Here is a 22,552-nt window from a genome sequence, read left to right as displayed (position 1 = left end):
AGGACTGGTCCTCATTCTTGCCCTTAGCAGAATTTGCATTGAATAACCATAAGCAGGAGTCCACGGGTAAGTCGCCATTTTTTGGCGCATACGGTTTCCATCCTCAGTTTGGTACCTTTTCTGGGTCTGGTTCCTCCGGGATGCCAGAGGAGGAGAGATTCTCTTCTGCCTTATCCTCTATCTGGCGGGGGATTCAAGGGAATTTGGAGAGGACGGGTGAGAGGTATAAACGAATGGCTGACAGGAGACGTGTGACTGGTCCGGACCTGTATGTTTGTGATTTGGTGTGGTTGTCCACTAGGAATATCAAGTTGAGAGTGCCATCTTGGAAACTGGGTCCAAGATTTGTTGGTCCGTATAAGATTTCTGCTGTGATCAATCCTATGGCATTTCGACTTGATCTGCTGCAGACTTGGAGGATCCACGATGTCTTCCACAAGTCTTTACTAAAAACATATGTTGAACCGATGGTTCCATCGCCATTGCCTCCTCCTCCTGTTCTAGTCGAGGGAAACTTGGAGTTCGAGATCTCCAGGATTGTCGACTCGAGAGTTCTGCGGGGTTCCCTCCAGTACCTGGTTCACTGGAGGGGATACGGTCCTGAGGAGAGGATGTGGGTTCCGGCGGCAGATGTCAACGCCAGCCATTTGGTGAGGGCCTTTCATAGGTCCCATCCGCATAAGGTTGGTCCAGGGTGTCCGGAGGTCACCCGTAGAAGGGGGGGTACTGTCATGCCACACTCTGACTATGTGCGGAGGTCAGCCAGGATTGCAGCACGAGTCTAGTATTTGTTTTGATGCTGTGCTGGATCCGCCTCGCATCAGGTGCACTGGGTGGAGTCATTAGTTTAAATGGTCTCCAGCTAAGTGCTCTGAGCGGATTATACTGTTCATTTTGGTCTGGGAAGTTTGGAGGGAAGGTTGGCTGTTTGTTCCTGCTCTCTGCAGATAAGTGTCTTTTCTTGTTTGGTTGTTTATGTCATCTATCCCATCCAGGTTCTGTGCGAGCAGGCTGCTCCTTTCTCCCCACTTCACCATCTCAGGGAGTTCAGGGTTCTGTTAGTATAGGCTGGAGGACACAGCAAATCTACCTTCAAGGTTTGTCTGTGGGCTGAGCATTGCAGGGGAAGAGGTCAGGGATAAACTAGGAGGTGACCCTTCACCTGTCTCTCGTCCAGAGCCTGGTTGGTGTGTTATCTGTTTAACTGTGCACATCCGCCGTGACAGTATTTCTCACAGAAAAGTATTGCAGCAACACATGTTTTGGTATACACATGTTTATTCCCTTTGTGTGTATTGGAACAAAACCAAAAAAGGGAGAAATGATTTCTCGACATAATGTCACACCAAACTCCAAAAATGGGCTGGACAAAATTTTGGGCACCCTTTCAAAATTGTGGGTAAATAATATTGTTTCAAGCATGTGATGCTCCTTTAAACTCACCTGGGGCAAGTAACAGGTGTGGGCAATATAAAAATCACACATGAAAGCAGATAAAAAGGAGAGAAGTTCACTTAGTCTCTGCATTGTGTGTCTGTGTGCGCCACACTAAGCATGGACAACAGAAAGAGGAGAAGAGAACTGTCTGTGGACTTGAGAACCAAAATTGTGGAAAAATATCAACAACAATCAAGGTTACAAGTCCATTTCCAGAGATTTAGATTTGCCTTTGTTAACAGTGCGCAACATTATCAAGAGGTTTGCAACCCATGGAACTGTAGCTAATCTCCCTTGGCGTGGACGGAAGAGAAAAATTTATGAAAGGTGTCAATGCAGGATAGTCCGGATGGTGGATAAGCAGCCCCAGACAAGTTCCAAAGATATTCAAGCTGTCCTGCAGGCTCAGGGAGCATCAGTGTCAGCGCCAACTATCAGTCGACATTTAAATGAAATGAAACGCTATGGCAGGAGACCCAGGAGGACTCCACTACTGACACAGAGACATAAAAAAGCAAGACTACATTTTGCAAAAATGAACTTGAGTAAGCCAAAATCCTTCTGGGGAAATGTCTTGTGGACGGATGAGCCCAAGATAGAGCTTTTTGGTAAAGCACATCATTTTACTGTTTACCGAAAACGGAATGAGGCGTACAAAGAAAAGAACACAGTACCTTCAGTGAAATATGGTGGAGGTTCATTGATGTTTTGGGGTTGTTTTGCTGCCTCTGGCACTGGGTGCCTTGAATGTGTGCAAGGCATCATGAAATCTGAGGATTACCAATGCATTTTGAGTCGCATTGTAGAGCCCAGTGTCAGAAAGCTGGGTTTGCGTCCGAGATCTTGGGTCTTCCAGCAGGACAATTACCCCAAACATACGTCAAAAAGCACCCAGAAATGGATGGCAACAAAGCGCAGGAGAGTTCTGAAGTGGCCATAAATCAATCCAGATCTAAATCCAATTGGACATCTATGGAGAGATCTTAAAATTGCTGTTGGGAAAAGGTGCCCTTCCAATGAGAGAGATTTGGAGCAGTTTGCTAAGGAAGAGTGGTCCAAAATTCCGGGTGAGAGGTGTCAGAAGCGTATTTTTTCCAAATGGTGTGCAACCAAATATTACGTTAAGGGTGCCAATAATGCCAATAATTTTGTCCAGCCCATTTTTGGAGTTTGGTGTGACATTATGTCCAATTTACTTTTTTTCCTTCCTTTTTTGGTTTTGTTCCAATACACACAAAGGGAATGTGTATAGCAAAACATGTGTTACTGCAATACTTCTCTGTGAGAAATACTTCATTTTCTTGAAAAATTTCAGGGGTGCCAACATTTACGGCCATGACTGTAACTACGCTGTACCATCATTTGTGGCTATATCATACACCTGACAGTTCTATATAATGTCTGGGATCAGAAATAACATTGATTCTGGATGTTTTACCCCTTAGATGTTGTCATCGGTGCTGACAATGGCATCTATATTGTTAGAAGGTAGGATTTCACTTTGTCACCTCGTCAGTGTCCATGGGCATCTAAGATTGGTTCACAGGTCTGCCATGGCCAGGTATCTATAAGGCCTAGGCTGTCTGTCAGTAGATTACTGGCATTAAAGCAGTGATCAAATAATCAGATGGCCCTCACATAAAAAAAAATTAATAAAGTTTACAGAACAAAATTAAAATTTCTACGTTAAAAAAATTTTAAATTCCCTTCATAAAAAAGCTTTATTATGGAAAAAAATACACATTTTATATTGTCTCATGTGTAACTATTTGACCTATGAAAGTGTCATGTTATTATCTCACAAAGATGAGCACTGCAAACATAAAAAAAAAACACCTTCAGAAAGAGAATTAAAATATAATCAGTAAGTTGTATGTACCATGGAAACACGAGGGTCAGTGGGTGAGAAATCTTAATGTTTCAGCATACAAGACATTTTGGACAATTGTACTCTTCCAACTTTGTTAGAACAGCTTGGGGAAGGCCATTTTCTGTGACCCAATACACAATGCAAGGTCCTTAATGCCATGGTTGGGTGAGGTTGGTGTAGAAGAACTTGACTAACCTGTACAGAGCCCTGACCTCAACCCCCTCAAACATCTTTCAGGTGAAGTGAAGTGGAAATTGTAAGCCAGGTCCCTCGTCCAACATCAGTGATTGAACTCACATATAATCTTTTGGTTGAATAGCACAAAAATTCCCACAGACACACTCGTAGCCTTCCCAGAAGAGTGGAAGTGGAAATTTTAGCTGCCAGTGGGGGACCAGCTTCATATTAATGCCTATGGATTTAAAATGGGATGTTATACAATTTCCTGTAGGTGTAATGTCTAGGTATCGATGCTTTTGTCAATATAGTGTATGTACCTTAAAAATACAACTCGTCTCATAGAAATGAAGGCTACATCAATGGAAAAATAAAAAGTTATGGCTTTTGAAATGCAGAGATAAAAAAATAAAATAAAAAATCTATATCATTAAGTATTAATTTACACTTCCATAAGAAGGTATATTATTTTAGACTCCATATTCACAGAAACTAATCTGTTTACATTTTTTGCTGCTTGTTTAATTTTGGCAGTACTGTGCAATTAAAAATTCTGCAGCAGTCAGCACAAGAGAGTGTCCTATATAGACACACAGGGGGTCATTTATTAACCTAAAATCCTCCTATATTAGGCGACTTTTCTCCCGCTCACGACAGATCTAAAAAAGTGGGTGTGGCATTGGCAGGGAAGGCAATGGACCCGGAGGACTGTCTCATTTACCATTTTCTACGCCTGTTTTAGAAAGCTGGCTCACATTTCAAAGCGACGCTGGATTCGCCAAAGTTATGAGATCCACCGCCAGCATAGGGGCTTTATTAAGACCGGCATCTAAAACACTGATCTTAATAAATGACCCTCATAATCCATTGCCAGTTTACTGCTCCTGTGAGGGGATGATGTTTCTGCAAGGTAATCATCATCATAACAGTAGGTGTACACTTAGGGTGGCAGTGTGACAGAATCACTGTAGAATTGCAGTGGCCAGTATGGCGGAACTGCTCAAACCCCAAACACTGTAGCGTGTTTCTCATTGGGCGAGCAGTCCCATCGCATGTGAACCACAGAAATATCGTGGCAGATATGGAGGAGCTGCTCAAACCCCAAACACTGTAGCGTGTTTATCATTGGGGGAGCAGTCCCACCGCATGTGGACCGCAGCAAACGACCATCCCGAGCAATAAATGCGTACAAAGGAGGACGCCAGCGCGGTCCACATGCACCACAGAAGCATCCTGCACAGGCCGGAGCTTTGTGCGGATGAAAATACAATTGTATAAATCACTGAGAAAAATGCACCAAGAGGATATGCCACTGACTATACTAGCTGGTCATACAAGCAGATATTAAAAGCTGAGACTTTCGCCAATATATTCCTGTCAGGAAGATATCGGAGCCCATCATTGCACCACGTCACGGTCACTCAGCATGGCAAAGGGTCCTACCACTACGCTAACTGTGGTGTAAACACGGTCTGAAGGTGATGTAATCCAGCTCACAGCCCAGCCTGCACACAAATGCATAGCAGGACAGCCAGTGCAATGTGAACAAAGCAGGACTGTGAGCCCCACCCATATCAGACCATGTGATGAAGGATTCCAGGTGCAAAGGAATGTTCAATTGCCAGATGAAGGCACATTCAAGACATAAAACAAAATCACTGTAGAATTGCAGTGGCCAGTATGGCGGAACTGCTCAAACCCCAAACACTGTAGCATTTTTCTCAGTGATTTATACAATTGTATTTTCATCCGCACAATGCTCCGGCCTGTGCAGGATGCTTCTGTGGTGCATGTGGACCGCGCTGGCGTCCTCCTTTGTACGCATTTATTGCTCGGGATGGTCGTTTGCTGCGGTCCACATGCGGTGGGACTGCTCCCCCAATGATAAACACGCTACAGTGTTTGGGGTTTGAGCAGCTCCTCCATATCTGCCACGATATTTCTGTGGTTCACATGCGATGGGACTGCTCGCCCAATGAGAAACACGCTACAGTGTTTGGGGTTTGAGCAGTTCCGCCATACTGGCCACTGCAATTCTACAGTGATTTTGTTTTATGTCTTGAATGTGCCTTCATCTGGCAATTGAACATTCCTTTGCACCTGGAATCCTTCATCACATGGTCTGATATGGGTGGGGCTCACAGTCCTGCTTTGTTCACATTGCACTGGCTGTCCTGCTAGGCATTTGTGTGCAGGCTGGGCTGTGAGCTGGATTACATCACCTTCAGACCGTGTTTACACCACAGTTAGCGTAGTGGTAGGACCCTTTGCCATGCTGAGTGACCGTGACGTGGTGCAATGATGGGCTCCGATATTTTCCTGACAGGAATATATTGGCGAAAGTCTCAGCTTTTAATATCTGCTTGTATGACCAGCTAGTATAGTCAGTGGCATATCCTCTTGGTGCATTTTTCTCAGTGATTTATGGCAGTGTGACAGGCCTAAATAAAGATGCCCACAGTGGTGTGAGACTGCCTGCTGTGCTAAAAGTCCAAGCTAAGAGGAAGTTAAAGCGTCCGATATCGGGACTAACACCAGGAGTAGTGTGGGATGCTATTAGATACCATGGTCATTTCCATCTGTTATTCATGGAAGGAACATTGACCAGCCTTCGGTATTTCCAGGACATTGTGGAGCCAGTCCTAATGCTTTTTTTTTTACTTTAGACGTGGTGTTCCAACAGGATAACGCCTGCCCAGACACTGTCTGCTCTTCAGGGTATCCAGTTACCCTGGCAAGCTCAATTGACAGATGTTTCCTTCACGAGAGTGTCTGGGACTGGGTGTGCTGATGGATCTCCCATGCACAGTAGTCAATAACCACCTTGGCTGAACCATGTTCAAAAAGCATGGAGTCCAAGTTCAAAAAGTATGGATTGACATATCACATGAGGACATCCAACATCTGTATAACTGTTGCCATGCCAGAGCAGCAGTCTGTCTCACAGCAAAGGGAAATGCCACCTAGTATTAATGTGACTGTGACTCAACATGTACCCTTCTGCATAACCCAAAATAAAGGGTGCACCACCTTGGTTGTGCAAGAACCTCTAGCAGTTTATTCTTTGTGAATCTCAGCTCAATCACATTACTTTTTTAGATGTTCGTTTTTCATTTGCCAACAACAAAAATATCCTAAAGGGTATGTCCTACAACCTTCAGAGTAGATCTCAGCTTCCTCGATCTCCAGAATACTATTATTGAGTTGGAAGTGGTAGATTTTGCTTCTCTGTGCTCATACCTGAAGATTTCCTGGTTAGGGGTCCTATTACTATTTCATTGTGTCTTGATTCAGATTTCGATGATGCTACTATAACAGACCATTAAAAATCCATAACGAAAGATGGCCCTTTTCTTTAATCATGAAGACAAAGAAAACATTCATCTGCTTCACTTCCCTAAGAGAATAATATTACTTAACAGATTTTGCTATGGTCCTATTTATTTGTCTTTTTGGCCCATATCCCAGAAAACCAGCTTCCCAAATACTACAAAACATCAATAAGCTTTGAATTAGATTATATGTTCTGCAAAATGTAGTTATGGAGCAGTCAAGAAAAATCATATTGCAGTACCGTGTGCTTATGAATAACGCAAATATAAATTAGCCATCTGTTAAGAGGTTTCTTGGTCTATGCTGAAATCTTCACATAGCAAACATTTAAGGGTCAGCTCTTCATAAAGGACACATAATATGGAGCTTTGACTAGGCTATTTGCTACAGTAATGTTATGTGTTTGAATCCTTTACTCAATGTACATATAATGTATCTGAGGATTTACTTGCAGTATTTACTTGGTAAAACATTTCATAAAACAGAAGCTCAGTGCCAGGGTGTCGGCACCCGGCACACCAGGGCAAGTGCCGGGGCCCACTGCTCCTGGGGGGGCCCACTGTGCCTGCTCACTCCTGCAGCCGTGTCCTGGTCTTTATTAAACTGCCTGTTCTGAATTCTAAGGCAGCTTACCCCAGCAATGCAGACAATTTTCACCATGTGCACTGCTGGGGTGGGCGGCCCCAGGACTCAGAGCAGGGTAGATGGAGTTTCCTACCGGGCTAAAGGACCTTCCCGATGTCATCCGCCCATGCGACAGTAGGGATGTTCGAGTTCGCCAGGTTCGGCCGAACTTCGGGTCAAAGTTCGGGTTCGGGACCCGAACTTGACCCGAACTCGAACCCGAACCCGAACCCAAACCCCATTGAAGTCAATGGGGACCTGAACTTTGGTGCACTAAATCCTGAGGAAAAAACAAACCAGGCTGGTGTAGTGAGCTTAATTTATATTTATATAACCCTGACGCGTGGTTGATTAAGTGTGTGGCTGTGTAAGTGTGTGACTTAAGATTAAGTGACTTTAGATTCAGGGAATTCAGTGGGGAACTACAATTTGCCAGTTTCTTATTACTACATTATATTGTATTTTTCGCTTTTGTGGTGTAATCCCCATTTAGTATTTGTTGCACAATTGACAACGCAGTACAGTGCACATCTTGCATGATGCATGCAGTCCTGGGACAGCCGTTCGACGGTGTATATCTTTGTTCAAGATGTGAGCAAATTACCCATTTAGAATCGCAAATCGAGTCTCGAAACGGGCAAGTTGCAACACTGAGAGGCATTGACAATTTTCAAAAGAGTTTGCTTCTCACCAAGCAAGCATTCTTTTGGGTAGATGAGGGGGAAAGTGACAGAGAAGAGGCTGAGGAAAGTGAGGTAGCTAGCTGGGTAACAGTTAGAAAGCGGGGTAGAAGGAAGAGTGCCAGGGAGACTAGCCCTGATCTGACACACCCCAACAAGTTTGCATGTTTGGCAGATGAGGTGGATGTCAGTACAGGGACGGTACTGCTGCAGCCGGACACTTCCTCTGCCAGTCATGTCAGCTCCAGTAAGCAGGGAACCAGGAGAGCAGGGTAGGCCAGACAGGTGCTGGTAGTGGGAGACTCCATTATTAGGGGAACAAATAGGGCAATCTGTCACAAAGACTGTGATCGCCGAACAGTGTGCTGTCTTCCTGGCGCTAGAGTTTGACACATCGCGGATCAGGTTGACAGATTACTCGGAGGGGTTGGAGAAGATCCAGCGGTCATGGTCCATATCGGAACCAATGACAAAGTTAGAGGTAGGTGGAGAGTCCTTAAAAATGATTTCAGGGATTTAGGTCAAAAGCTTAGGGCAAGGACCTCAAAGGTAGTATTTTCCGAAATACTACCTGTACCACGGGCCACACAAGAAAGGCAGCGGGAGATTAGGGAGATTAACAAGTGGTTCAAGAACTGGTGTAGGAAGGAGGAGTTTGGGTTCCTGGAGAACTGGGCCAACTTCTCTATCGGCTACAGGCTCTATCGTAGGGATGAGCTGCACCTCAATGGGGAAGGGGCAGCTGTGTTGAGGACAAAGATGGCTAGAAGATTGGAGGAGTGTTTAAACTAGGGACTGGGGGGGAGGGAAATTACATTATAGGAGGGGAAGATAGTGCAGATAGAGACCGGGGGCAAGGTAGTTGGACTGGGGGAGAGATGGAAGGAGGGACTGGAACAGTTCAGAAGGAAAGATGTAGGGTAAAAAATATACATAAACCTCTCAAATGTATGTATACTAATGCCAGAATCCTGACTAATAAAACTGGGGAACTGGAATTAGTGATGTGTGAGGAGGACTATGACATAGTGTGAATAAAGGAAACATGGCTGGATGATAGCTATGACTGGGCAGTTAATGTACAAGGTTACAGTCTGTTTAGAAAGGATTGTCAAAACCGGAGAGGGGGGTATGCTTTTATGTAAAGTCCTGTTTAAAACCCACACTCCGGGAATATATAAGTGAGGGACATGAACATGTGGAGTCACTGTTGGTAGAGATACATGGAGCTAAAAACAATAATAAATTACTAATAGGAGTTTACTATAAACCACCTAATATACCAGAGTCCACAGAAAATCTACTACTAAACGAGATAGACAAGGCGGCAAATCATAATGAGGTGGTTATTATGGGGGACTTCAACTACCCAGATATAGACTGGGAAACTGAAACTTGTATATCTCATAAAGGAAACAGGTTCTTGGCAATAACCAAAGACAATTACCTCTCCCAACTGGTTCAGGACCCGACTAAAGGAATGGCCATACTGGACTTAGTATTAACCAATAGGCCTGACAGAACAAAAGACGTGCAGGTTGGGGGACACCTGGGAAATTGTCCAATTATCATTCAAAAGAGCATTTCTACAGGGAAGAACAAAAATACTAAACTTCAAAAAAGCTAAATTTAGCCAACTAAGAGAGGCAATAGGCCTAACTAACTGGGACAAAGTCCTCAAAAATAAAAATAATACAGCCACAAAATGGGATATCTTTAAAAGCATCCTAAAATCTCATTGTGAGAGTTACATACCGTATGGAAATAAAAGGTTAAGGAACAAAAAGAAACCAATGTGGATAAATAGAACTGTAAAGAAAGCAATAAATGACAAAAAGAAAGCACATACATCACTAAAACAGGAGGGAAGCACGGAAGCACTGAAAAACTATAAGGAAAAAAATAGAACATGTAAAAAACAAATAAAAGCGGCCAATCTAGAGACTGAAAAAACCCTAAAATGTTCTTCAATTATATAAATGTAAAAAAGTATAAATCTGAAGGTGTCGGCCCTTTAAAGAGTAATGAGGGGTGAGTCGCAGAGAGTGACGAGGAGAAAGCAAAGCTGTTAAATATTTTTTTCTCTAATGTATTCACTGAGGAAAATAAACTGTCAGATGAAATGCTGAATGTGAAAATAAATTCCCCATTAAAAGTGTCCTGTCTAACCCAGGAAGAAGTACAACTGCGACAGGATTGGCGCATAGCAAATGTGGTGCCAATATTCAAAAAGGGTCCAAAAACAGAGCCTGAAAACTATAGGCCGGTAAGTTTAACATCTGTTGTGGGTAAACTGTTTGAAGGTTTTCTAAGAGATGCTATCTTAGAGCATCTCAACGGAAATAAGCAAATAACGCCATATCAGCATGGCTTCATAAGGGATCGGTCATGCCAAACTAATTTAATCAGTTTCTATGAGGATGTAAGTTCTAGACTTGACTGCGGCGAATCAATAGATGTCGTATATATCTGGACTTCTCCAAAGCATTTGACACTGTACCACATAGAAGGTTAGTATATAAAATGCGAATGCTTGGACTGGGAGAAAATGTCTGCATGTGGGTAAGTAACTGGCTGAGTTAGAGAAAACAGAGGGTGGTTATTAACGGTACACACTCAGATTGGGTCACTGTCACTAGTGGGGTACCTCAGGGGTCAGTATTGGGCCCTATTCTATTTAATATATTTATTAATGATCTTGTAGAAGGCTTGCATAGTAAAATATCGATTTTCGCAGATGACACTAAACTGTGTAAAGTAATTAACACTGAAGAGGACAGTATACTACTACAGAGGGATCTGAATAGATTGGAGGCTTGGGCAGATAAGTGGCAGATGAGGTTTAACACTGACAAATGTAAAGTTATGCACATGGGAAGGAATAATGCAAGTCACCCGTACATACTAAATGGTAAAACACTCGGTAACACTGACATGGAAAAGGATCTAGGAATTTTAATAAACAGCAAACTAAGCTGCAAAAACCAGTGTCAGGCAGCTGCTGCCAAGGCCAATAAGATAATGGGTTGCATCAAAAGGGGCTTAGATGCCCGTGATAAGAACATAGTCCTACCACTTTACAAATCGCTAGTCAGACCACACATGGAGTACTGTGTACAGATCTGGGCTCCTGTGAACAAGGCAGACATAGCAGAGCTGGAGAGGGTCCAGAGGAGGGCAACTAAAGAAAAAACTTGAATGGGGAAACTACAGTACCCTGAAAGATTATCAAAATTAGGGTTATTCACTTTAGAAAAAAGACGACTGAGGGGAGATCTAATTACTATGTATAAATATATCAGTGGTCAGTACAGAGATCTATCCCATCATCTACAGTGGGATGTGAAAGTTTGGGCAACCTTGTTAATCGTCATGATTTTCCTGTATAAATCGTTGGTTGTTACGATAAAAAATGTCAGTTAAATATATCATATAGGAGACACACACAGTGATATTTGAGAAGTGAAATGAAGTTTATTGGATTTACAGAAAGTGTGCTATAATTGTTTAAACAAAATTAGGCAGGTGCATAAATTTGGGCACTGTTGTCATTTTATTGATTCCAAAACTCTTTATACAGAAGAGACAGAGAAGGCAAGAAAGGAGGAGGAGTGGCCCTGTATGTGAATGATAGCATTAAATCTAACCTAATACAAGTTGGTGAGGCCAACATAGAGTCAGTTTGGGTTACGTTGCAGTTTGCTAACCATGCAGTAACTCGTGTAGGTGTGATATATAGACCACCTGGTCAAGTTAAAGAACTAGATGATCTACTAGTTGAAGAAATAGCTAAAATGACAATGAAAGGAGAAGTTATCATTATGGGAGATTTCAATCTTCCAGATATAAACTGGAAAACCAAAATAGCAAGTTCTACCAGGAGTACAGATATTCTAAATTCCCTACTGGGGTTATCTCTACAACAAGTGGTTGAGGAGCCAACCCGGAGGGAGGCCATTTTGGATTTGGTATTCACAAACGGGGATTCGGTATATGATGTCATTGTAGGCGAAACCTTGGGATCTAGTGATCACCAGTCAGTGTGGTTTAATATAAGAACTGTGAAAGAGTCCCACCACACAAAAACAAAAGTTTTAGATTTTAGAAAAACAGACTTTTCAAAAATGAAATTAGTCATAAATGAGTCCTTATCAGACTGGAACGGATTACATGGAGTCCAGGAGAAATGGGACTACTTAAAAGGTGCATTATTGAAGGCAACAGAAAATTGCATTAGACTTGTCAGTAAAAACAAAAAAAGGAGGAGACCACTGTGGTACTCAGCAGAAGTGGCCCAAATCATTAAAAATAAAAAGCTAGCATTTTGTAATTATAAAAAAACCCAGAGCAATGAAGATAAGGAAATCTACAAGATTAGGCAGAGAGAGGCCAAGCAAGTTATAAGAATTTCTAAAGCGCAGGCAGAAGAAAAACTAGCTCAGTCTATGAAAAAAGGGGATAAGACATTCTTCAGATATATAAATGAAAAAAGGAAATTAAAACAAGGAATAACTAAATTAAAAACAAAGGACGGAAGGTATGTAGAAGAGAATAAAGGGCTAGCCGACTGCCTTAATGAATACTTCTGTTCAGTTTTTACAAAAGAAAAAGGAGAAGGACCTCCACTAGAAAGAATGACTAATAAATCGTTTGATGCATGTATCTTTACAGAGGAAGATGTTCTAAGTTTGCTGTCTAAGGTGAAGACAAATAAGTCACAGGGGCCTGATGAGATACACCCAAAATTATTAAAAGAGCTTAGTGGTGAGCTGGCAAAACCGTTAACAGATTTATTTAACCAATCATTAGTAACAGGAGTCGTCCCGGAAGATTGGAAATTGGCTAATGTCGTGCCCATTCACAAGAAAGGTAGTAGGGAGGAATCGAGCAACTATAGACCAGTGAGTCTGACATCAATAGTAGGCAAATTAATGGAAACCCTATTAAAGGATAGGATTGTGGAACATCTAAAATCCCATGGATTGCAAGATGAAAAACAACATGGGTTTACTTCAGGGAGATCATGTCAAACAAATCTTATATATTTTTTTGACTGGGTGAATAAAATAATAGACGGTGGAGGTGCAGTAGACATCGCATATCTAGATTTTAGTAAGGCTTTTGACACTGTCCCTCATAGAAGACTTATCAATAAACTGCAGTCATTGAGCATGGACTCCCATATTGTTGAGTGGATTAGGCAGTGGCTGAGTGACAGACAACAGAGGGTTGTAGTCAATGGAGAACATTCAAAACAAGGTCATGTTACCAGTGGGGTTCCACAGGGATCTGTACTGGGACCGATTTTGTTTAATATCTTCATAAGTGATATTGCAAAAGGCCTCGCTGGTAAGGTTTGTCTTTTTGCTGATGACACAAAGATAGGTAACAGGGTTGATGTTCCTGGAGGGAAACGCCAAATGGAAAAGAATTTAGGAAAACTAGAAGAATGGTCAGAACTCTGGCAACTGAAATTTAATGTGGATAAGTGCAAGATAATGCACCTGGGGCGTAAAAACCCAAGGGCAGAATATAGAATATTTGACACAGTCCTGACCTCAGTATCTGAGGAAAGGGATTTAGGAGTAATTATTTCAGAAGACTTAAAGGTGGGAAGACAATGTAATAGAGCAGCACGAAATGCCAGCAGAATGCTTGGATGTATAGGGAGAGGTATAAGCAGTAGAAAGAGTGAAGTGCTTATGCCGCTGTACAGAACACTGGTGAGACCTCACTTGGAGTATTGTGCGCAGTACTGGAGGCCATATCTCCAGAAGGATATAGATACTCTAGAGAGAGTTCAGAGAAGAGCTACTAAACTAGTACATGGATTGCAGGATAAAACTTACCAGTAAAGGTTAAAGGACCTTAATATGTATAGCTTGGAAGAAAGAAGAGACAGAGGGGATATGATAGAAACTTTTAAATACATAAAGGGAATCAACTCGGTAAAGGAAGAGAGCATATTTAAAAGAAGAAAAACTACCACAAGAGGACACAGTTTTAAATTAGAGGGGCAAAGGTTTAAAAGTAATATAAGGAAGTATTACTTTACTGAGAGAGTAGTGGATGCATGGAATAGCCTTCCTGCAGAAGTGGTAGCTGCAAATACAGTGAAGGGGTTTAAGCATGCATGGGATAGGCATAAGGCCATCCTTCATATAAGATAGGGCCGGGGGCTATCCATAGTATTCAGTATATTGGGCAGACTAGATGGGCCAAATGGTTCTTATCTGCCGACACATTCTATGTTTCTATGTTTCTATAGAACTAATTATTGGAACTCAAATTGGCTTAGTAAGCTCAGTGACCCCTGACCTACATACTCAGGTGAATCCAATTATGAGAAAGAGTATTTAAGGGGGTCAATTGTAAGTTTCCCTCCTCTTTTAATTTTCTCTGAAGAGTAGCAACGTGGGGGTCTCAAAACAACTCTCAAATGACCTGAAGACAAAGATTGTTCACCATCATGTTTTAGGGGAAGGATACAGAGATTTCAGTTGTCTGTTTCCACAGTTAGGAACATATTGAGGAAATGGAAGACCAAGTTCAAGTTAAGGCTCGAAGTGGCAGACCAAGAAAAATCTCGGATAGACAGAAGCAACGAATGGTGAGAACAGTCAGAGTCAACCCACAGACCAGCACCAAAGACCTACAACATCATCTTGCTGCAGATGGAGTCACTGTGCATCGTTCAACCATTCGGCGCACTTTACACAAGGAGATGCTGTATGCGAGAGTCATGCAGAGGAAGCCTTTTCTCTGCCCACAGCACAAAAAGTGCCGCTTGAGGTGGGCTAAAGCACATTTGGACAAGCCAGCTTCATTTTGGAATAAGGTGCTGTGGACTGATGAAACTAAAATTGAGTTATTTGGCCATAACAAGGGGCGTTATGCATGGAGGAAAAAGAACACAGCATTCCAAGAAAAACACCTGCTACCTACAGTAAAATATGGTGGTGGTTCCATCATGCTGTGGGGCTGTGTGGCCAGTGCAGGGACTGGGAATCTTGTCAAAGTTGAGGGACGCATGGATTCCACTCAGTATCAGCAGATTCTGGAGACCAATGTCCAGGAATCAGTGACAAAGCTGAAGCTGCGCCAGGGCTGGATCTTTCAACAAGACAATGACCCTAAACACTGCTCAAAATCCAATATGGCATTTATGCAGAGGAACAAGTACAACGTTCTGGAATGGCCATCTCAGTTCCCAGACCTGAATATAATTGAAAATCTGTGGTGTGACTTAAAGAGAGCTGTCCATGTTCGGAAGCCATCAAACCTGAATGAACTAAAGATGTTTTGTAAAGAGGAATGGTCCAAAATACCTTCAACCAAACTCTCATTGGAACCTACAGGAAGCGTTTAGAGGCTGTCATTTCTGCAAAAGGAGGATCTACTAAATATTGATTTCATTTCTTTTTTGTGGTGCCCAAATTTATGCACCTGCCTAATTTTGTTTAAACAATTATAGCACACTTTCTGTAAATCCAATAAACTTCATTTCACTTCTCAAATATCACTGTGTGTCTCCTATATGATATATTTAACTGACATTTTTTTATCGTAACAACCAACGATTTATACAGGAAAATCATGACGATTAACAAGGTTGCCCAAACTTTCGCATCCCACTGTATTTATCCCCAGGACTGTGACGAGGGGACATCCTCTGCGTCTGGAGGATTCTTTACAGTAAGAGCAGTGAGACTATGGAACTCTCTGCCTGAGGAGGTGGTGATGGTACAATAAAAGAATTCAAGAGGGGCCTGGATGTATTTCTGGAGTGTATTAATATTACAGGCTATAGCTACTAGAGAGGGGTCGTTGATCCAGGGAGTTATTTCTGATTGCCTGATTGGAGTCGAGAAGAAATTTTTTATTCCCCTAAAGTTGGGAAAATTGGCTTCTACCTCACAGGTTTTTTTTTTGCCTTCCTCTGGATCAACTTGCAGGATGACAGGCCGAACTGAATGGACAAATGTCTTTTTTCGGCCTTATGTACTATGTTACTAAAATAGCTGTAAAATAGTTGTAGTAAGGGGTAGAGGGCTGCCAAAGGAATCAAATTTATTTTTCTTTATTTATTTTTATTTTATTAAATTTTTAATAAATTTGGGAAGACCCCAAAACATTGGGAAATAGAAAAGAGAATGCAAAGAGAAAGTGCGCTGGAGTATAATAATGGCTGGGTGCGGTCGGTATACTTGCCTTGATCCATGCCTGGTTCATTTTAATGAACGTGAGCTCGTCCATGTTGGCTGTGGACAGGCGGCTGCACCTCCGGACAATACACTTGCTGCAGGGCAGGACAGAACCTCCAAGGTGTAAGAGGCAAGCTCAGGGCATGTGCCCAATTTGGAGACCCATTAGTCAGTACAAGTAGGCGTGTGCACACGTACTGTGCGACCATGTTGCTAAAATGCTGCCTCCTGCTAAGACGTTCCATATCAGCTAGTGGTGCCGGTTGTAGTGGCATGCTGACAAAGCTTTTTCACATTTCGGCCATGCTAACCCTCCCTTCTGAGGTGCTGGCGATGCCCCAGCTGCGGGGGCGACTTCTTCCTCCTCCTCCTCTGCCTTTGCCTTGTGCTTCCACTGACCCCCGCTGTCAGGAGTGAATACCAACAGCAACGTGTCTACCAGCGTGCGCTTGTATTTGCGCATCTTCCAATCACGCTCTAGTGATGAAATCAAGGACAGCACGTTGTCCTTGTAGTGGGGACCCTGTAATCAGCACTGGTTAGAATGTGGGCAACTTGGCAGTCACTGCGCAGGCACTTCAGCATATAGTTGCTCATGTGTGCCAGGCTGCCCAGAGGCACTGACAAGCTGTCCTTTGTGGGAGGTGTATCGTCTGTGTCCTCTGCATCCCCCCAGCCACGCTCTATTGATGTCCATAAGCTGCTTTGGGTGCCACCCTGCTGTGAACACGGTTGCTCCTCATCATTATCCTCCTCATCCTGCAGAACTGTGCCCTGGTTGGACAGTTGTTTACCTGGCCTCTGTTGGTGCAGACACCCACCCTCCGAGCCACTTGTGAATGACTAGCCTGATTACCGTGGAAATGATCCCTCTTCCTCCTCCTCTTCCTCCTGTGCCACATCCTCTGCCATCATCGCCCAAAGTATTTTTTCAAGGAGACAAAGAAGTGGCATAGTAACTAGAGATGGTCTTGCGGTTCACCCGGCGGTCGTTTCAGGGCAAACTTTGCTCGTTCGCTATTCACCGAACATGCAAACATATGGCGATGTCCGCCGGCGCCATATTCTTTTGCATTGCGCAGAACCTTGACCCATGACACATCCATCAGGTGGGACAAAACAGCCAATTGAGACATTTAAGCACATGGACACAGCCCCCACCCTATCACAGAACCCGAACTGGCAGACATTTTACATTCTTTGTTTTGCCAGTGTAGGCAGAGGTTGCTATGTGGAGCAGGGACAGACTGTTAGGGACACCAAACGCTAGCTAATAGGGCCACAAAAGTCATTTTAAGGACTGGTATAGGTGTGCTATCGATAGGTGTGATATACTGAGGGTTGTGATATACTTCTAACATAGAAAGTACAGTCGTGGCCAAAAGTTTTGAGAATGACACAAATATTAGTTTTCACAAAGTTTGCTGCTAAACTGCTTTTAGATCTTTGTTTCAGTTGTTTCTGTGATGTAGTGAAATATAATTACACGTATTTCATACGTTTCAAAGGCTTTTATCGACAATTTGTAATGACCGGCGTCACGCAAAGGGATGGAAATGGGAAGGCCCTGTCCAAGGGAGAGGGAAAGGTGGTGACCCCTGACTCACCTTGCAGCTGGCACCTGACTGCCCTGACGTCCCTAGACGGGTTCCTCACCCGTACGCCGATTACGTGCCTAAACTCTGGCTTTCCCTAGGATGAGCCCTGAGTAGTGAACGGGGCGGTGGGATCACTAGTCCGCACCACTGACACTAAGAGGAAAACACCAAGGAGAGGACAGACAATACAGACAAACATATAATCCCAGGTGGGCGACAACAACAGACCACCAAGGCCCAACAGGGATCCGGAGGGTAATGTTCTGGAACAACAACCAGGGAACACAACTACACAGCTCCAGTGGGTCAGTATAGAAATCCAGGCAGGAAGCTCTATATCTGGCAACCAGAGAAGTGGGAGATTGGAATATAAGGAGGTTGGGATTGCTGGACAAGAAACAGCTGAGGAGGAGAACCCACAGATCCCTGAGTGAGCCAAAAAGGGTTGCAAGGCAAACCCAGAAAGCTACCATTACGAAACAGCACTGTCTTTGTACATCGAGCGCGCAGCCACCCGCTGCGACTTCCTGACCCCGGGTATAACGGAGTCAGGCGTGGCTCTTGACACCCTCGTGACACAATTACATGACATTTATGCAAAGAGTCAGTATTTGCAGTGTTGGCCCTTCTTTTACAGGACCTCTGCAATTCGACTGGGCATGCTTTCAATCAACTTTTGGGCCAATTCCTGACTGATAGCAACCCATTCTTTCATAATCACTTCTTGGAGTTTGTCAGAATTAGTGGGTTTTTGTTTGTCCACCCGCCTCTTGAGGATTGACCACAAGTTCTCAATGGGATTAAGATCTGGGGAGTTTCCAGGCCATGGACCCAAAATGTCAACGTTTTGGTCCCCGAGCCACTTAGTTATCACTTTTGCCTTATGGCACGGTGCTCCATCGTGCTGGAAAATGCATTGTTCTTCACCAAACTGTTGTTGGATTGTTGGAAGAAGTTGCTGTTGGAGGGTGTTTTGGTACCATTCTTTATTCATGGCTGTGTTTTTGGGCAAAATTGTGAGTGAGCCCACTCCCTTGGATGAGAAGCAACCCCACACATGAATGGTCTCAGGATGCTTTACTGTTGGCATGACACAGGACTGATGGTAGCGTTCACCTTTTCTTCTCCGGACAAGCCTTTTTCCAGATGCCCCAAACAATCGGAAAGAGGCTTCATCAGAGAATATGACTTTGCCCCAGTCCTCAGCAGTCCATTCTCCATACTTTCTGCAGCAGATTAATCTGTCCCTGATGTGTTTTTTTTTGAGAGAAGTGGCTTCTTTGCTGCCCTTCTTGACACCAGGCCATCTTCCAAAAGTCTTCGCCTCACTGTGCGTGCAGATGCGCTCACACCTGCCTGCTGCCATTCCTGAGCAAGCTCTGCACTGGTGGCACTCCGATCCCGCAGCTGAATCCTCTTTAGGAGACGATCCTGGCGCTTGCTGGACTTTCTTGGACGCCCTGAAGCCTTCTTAACAAGAATTGAACCTCTTTCCTTGAAGTTCTCGATGATCCTATAAATTGTTGATTGAGGTGCAATCTTAGTAGCCACAATATCCTTGCCTGTGAAGCCATTTTTATGCAACGCAATGATGGCTGCACGCGTTTCTTTGCAGGTCACCATGGTTAACAATGGAAGAACAATGATTTCAAGCATCACCCTCCTTTTAACATGTCAAGTCTGCCATTTTAACCCAATCAGCCTGATATAATGATCTCCAGCCTTGTGCTCGTCAACATTCTCACCTGAGTTAACAAGACGATTACTGAAATAATCTCAGCAGGTCCTTTAATGACAGCAATGAAATGCAGTGGAAAGTTTTTTTTTGGGATTAAGTAAATTTTCATGGCAAAGAAGGACTATGCAATTCATCTGATCACTCTTCATAACATTCTGGAGTATATGCAAATTGCAATTATAAAAACTTAAGCAGCAACTTTTCCAATTTCCAATATTTATGTAATTCTCAAAACTTTTGGCCACAACTGTATATTATAGTTCATTTGTATTGGGCAGCAGTTGTGTGCTGTTCTGCTGCAATACCGCATCTACAGTATATAGAGGGACAAGCGCTATTGGAATAACTAATTGCAACTGGTGTGATATGCCTGTTGCCTAAAAAAAACTGATTGAGGGGTGTGATATACCTATGATATACTTTCTAACATAGAAAGTATATTATACTGCATTTGTATTGTGCAGTAGTTGTATACGGTTCTGCTGCGATACCCCAGGTATATAAAGGGACAAGCGTTTTTGGAACTATTTGCAGCGGGTGTGATATACCTGTTGCCCCAAAAAAAACTGATTAAGGGGTTCGATATACCTGCTTCTACAAAATATTGATTAAGTGTTTCTATGTACCTGCTTTAACAAAATACTGATTGAGGGGTGCGATATAACTACTTCCACCAAATATTGATTCAGGGGTTCTATATACCTATTTCCACTGAAATACTGATTGAGGGGTGCGATATACCTGCTTCCACCAAATATTTATTGAGGCCTGCGATACACCGGCTTCCACAAAATACTTATTGAGGGGTGCGATATACCTGCTTCCACGAAATATTGATTCAGGGGTTCTATATACCTTTTTCCACTAACTTCTAATTGAGGGGTGCGATATATACATGCTTCCACAAAATATTGATTATAGGGTTCTATATACCTGCTTCCACAAAATACTGATTAAGGGGTTTGATATACCCGCTTTCATGAAATACAGATTGAGGGGTGCGATATACCTGCTTCCACAAAATAATGATTAAGGGGTTTGATATACCTGCTTTCACAAAATACAGATTGAGGGGTGCGATATATACCTGCTTCCGCAAAATATTGATTATAGGGTTCTATATACCTGCTTCCACAAAATACTGATTCAGGGGTTTGATATACCTGCTTCCACAAAATACTGATTGAGGGTTGCGATATACCTGCTTCTACAAATTACTCATTAAGGGGTTCTATATACCGGCTTGAACAAAATACTGATTGAGGGGTGCGATATACCTGCTTCCACCAAATATTGATTGAAGCCTGCGATACACCAATTTCCACAAAATACTGATTGAGGGGTGCGATATACCTGTTTCCACAAAAACTGCTTTTCTTTAGGGAGTTTGGCACAGGGTCATTTTAAAATGTCATGCAGAGGAAGAGGCAAGCCGTTCCTCAGGGGTGGTAGGGGTCAGGCAGGTGCACCAGGCCGGAGCCTAAGTGGGAAGTTGGAGAAGGTGCGTGCGATTACATCAAAGGACGCAGCAGAGTTGGTTGAGTGGCTCACTCAGCCTTCTGCACCCTTCTTATCCTCTGTTTCTGCACCCTCCTCATCCTCTGTATCTGCACCCTCCTCACTCTCTACTTTGTACACCCCCAAAGACATCACCACCACCACCATAGCGTCTCCACTCGAGTCAGAGGAATTATTTTCTCATCCATTCCTAGACCTTACCGATGAGCAGCCGTTCTTGTCATTGGATGAGGAGGTAGCAACAGCCACCACCCAGCGGTCTGACGACAATACCCGGATCAGGCCAAGGAGGGTGGTCCCCGCTGTTGCTGCCTACTCCGAGATCTCTAAGGTAAATGGTGGTGAAGGTGACGATGATGACGTGGAAGAGGAGGGGAGTTCAGAGGGAGATACGGAGCAGCAGATAGGGAGAAGAAGGAGGAGAAGCAGGCAGAACTCGCAGTGCACAGGAGGCAAAAAACAGACTGAAAATGTATCTGGAGTGAGCAATCCACCATGCACGGTCGCATCTTGCACTACCAGGACGCCGGCACATGGCTCCGCAGTGTGGGCTTTTTTTAACGTGTCAGCTGCTGGCAATAGTGTTGCCATCTGCAGCCTGTGCTGTCAACGCATAAGCCGCGGTAAGCCCAACACTCACTTAGTGACGAGCACCTTAAGAAGGCACCTGGCCTCCCATCACCGAGCCCAGTGGAAGCAATGCTGTCAGAACTCTCCATCTTCCACAGTGCCATCGTCGCGTTCATCTGGCAGGCTTCCGTGGCCCAAATGTTCGAGCTTAAAAAGTTGATGATGGCAGATAACCCTATTGCCCAACAGCTGACAGCTGGCTTGTCGGAACTGCTAGCCCGCCAACTACTTCCATGTAAACTGGTGGACTTAGAGGCTTTTAGAAAATTTGTGGCCATTGGCACACCGCAATGGAAGGTCTCCAGAAGGAAATATTTCTCCCAGAAGGGCATCCCAGAGCTATATGGCCACATTCAGCTGCAATTAAATATATCTCTGGCACACAGTGTAGTTGCTAAGATACATCTGACCACAGACACGTGGTCTAGCAAACACGGGCAGGGAAGGTACATAACTATTACTGCCCACTGGGTGAACCTTCTGACAGCCGTCAAGCATGTAACCTGTGGTACCCGTGTGGATTTGGTGTTACCGCCATGGATTGCATGCAGGCATGCCTCTTCTTCTCCTCCTCATACTCCATCCTCCATCTCCTCCTCTGCTGACTCCTCCTTTTCCACTGCTACCGCCTCTTCCGCTGCACCCCTCCAGCTCCCCAGAACCTGATCAACGTGCCAGGTGAGACGTTGCCATGCTGTGCTGCGGCTGTTGTGCCTTGAAGCCAAGAGCCACACTGATCCTGC

The sequence above is a fragment of the Bufo bufo genome, chromosome 4, assembly GCF_905171765.1.
Source record: "Bufo bufo chromosome 4, aBufBuf1.1, whole genome shotgun sequence".
Taxonomy (NCBI): domain Eukaryota; kingdom Metazoa; phylum Chordata; class Amphibia; order Anura; family Bufonidae; genus Bufo; species Bufo bufo.
The sequence above is the reverse complement of the archived record's forward strand: the minus strand, read 5'-3'. Positions refer to the sequence as shown.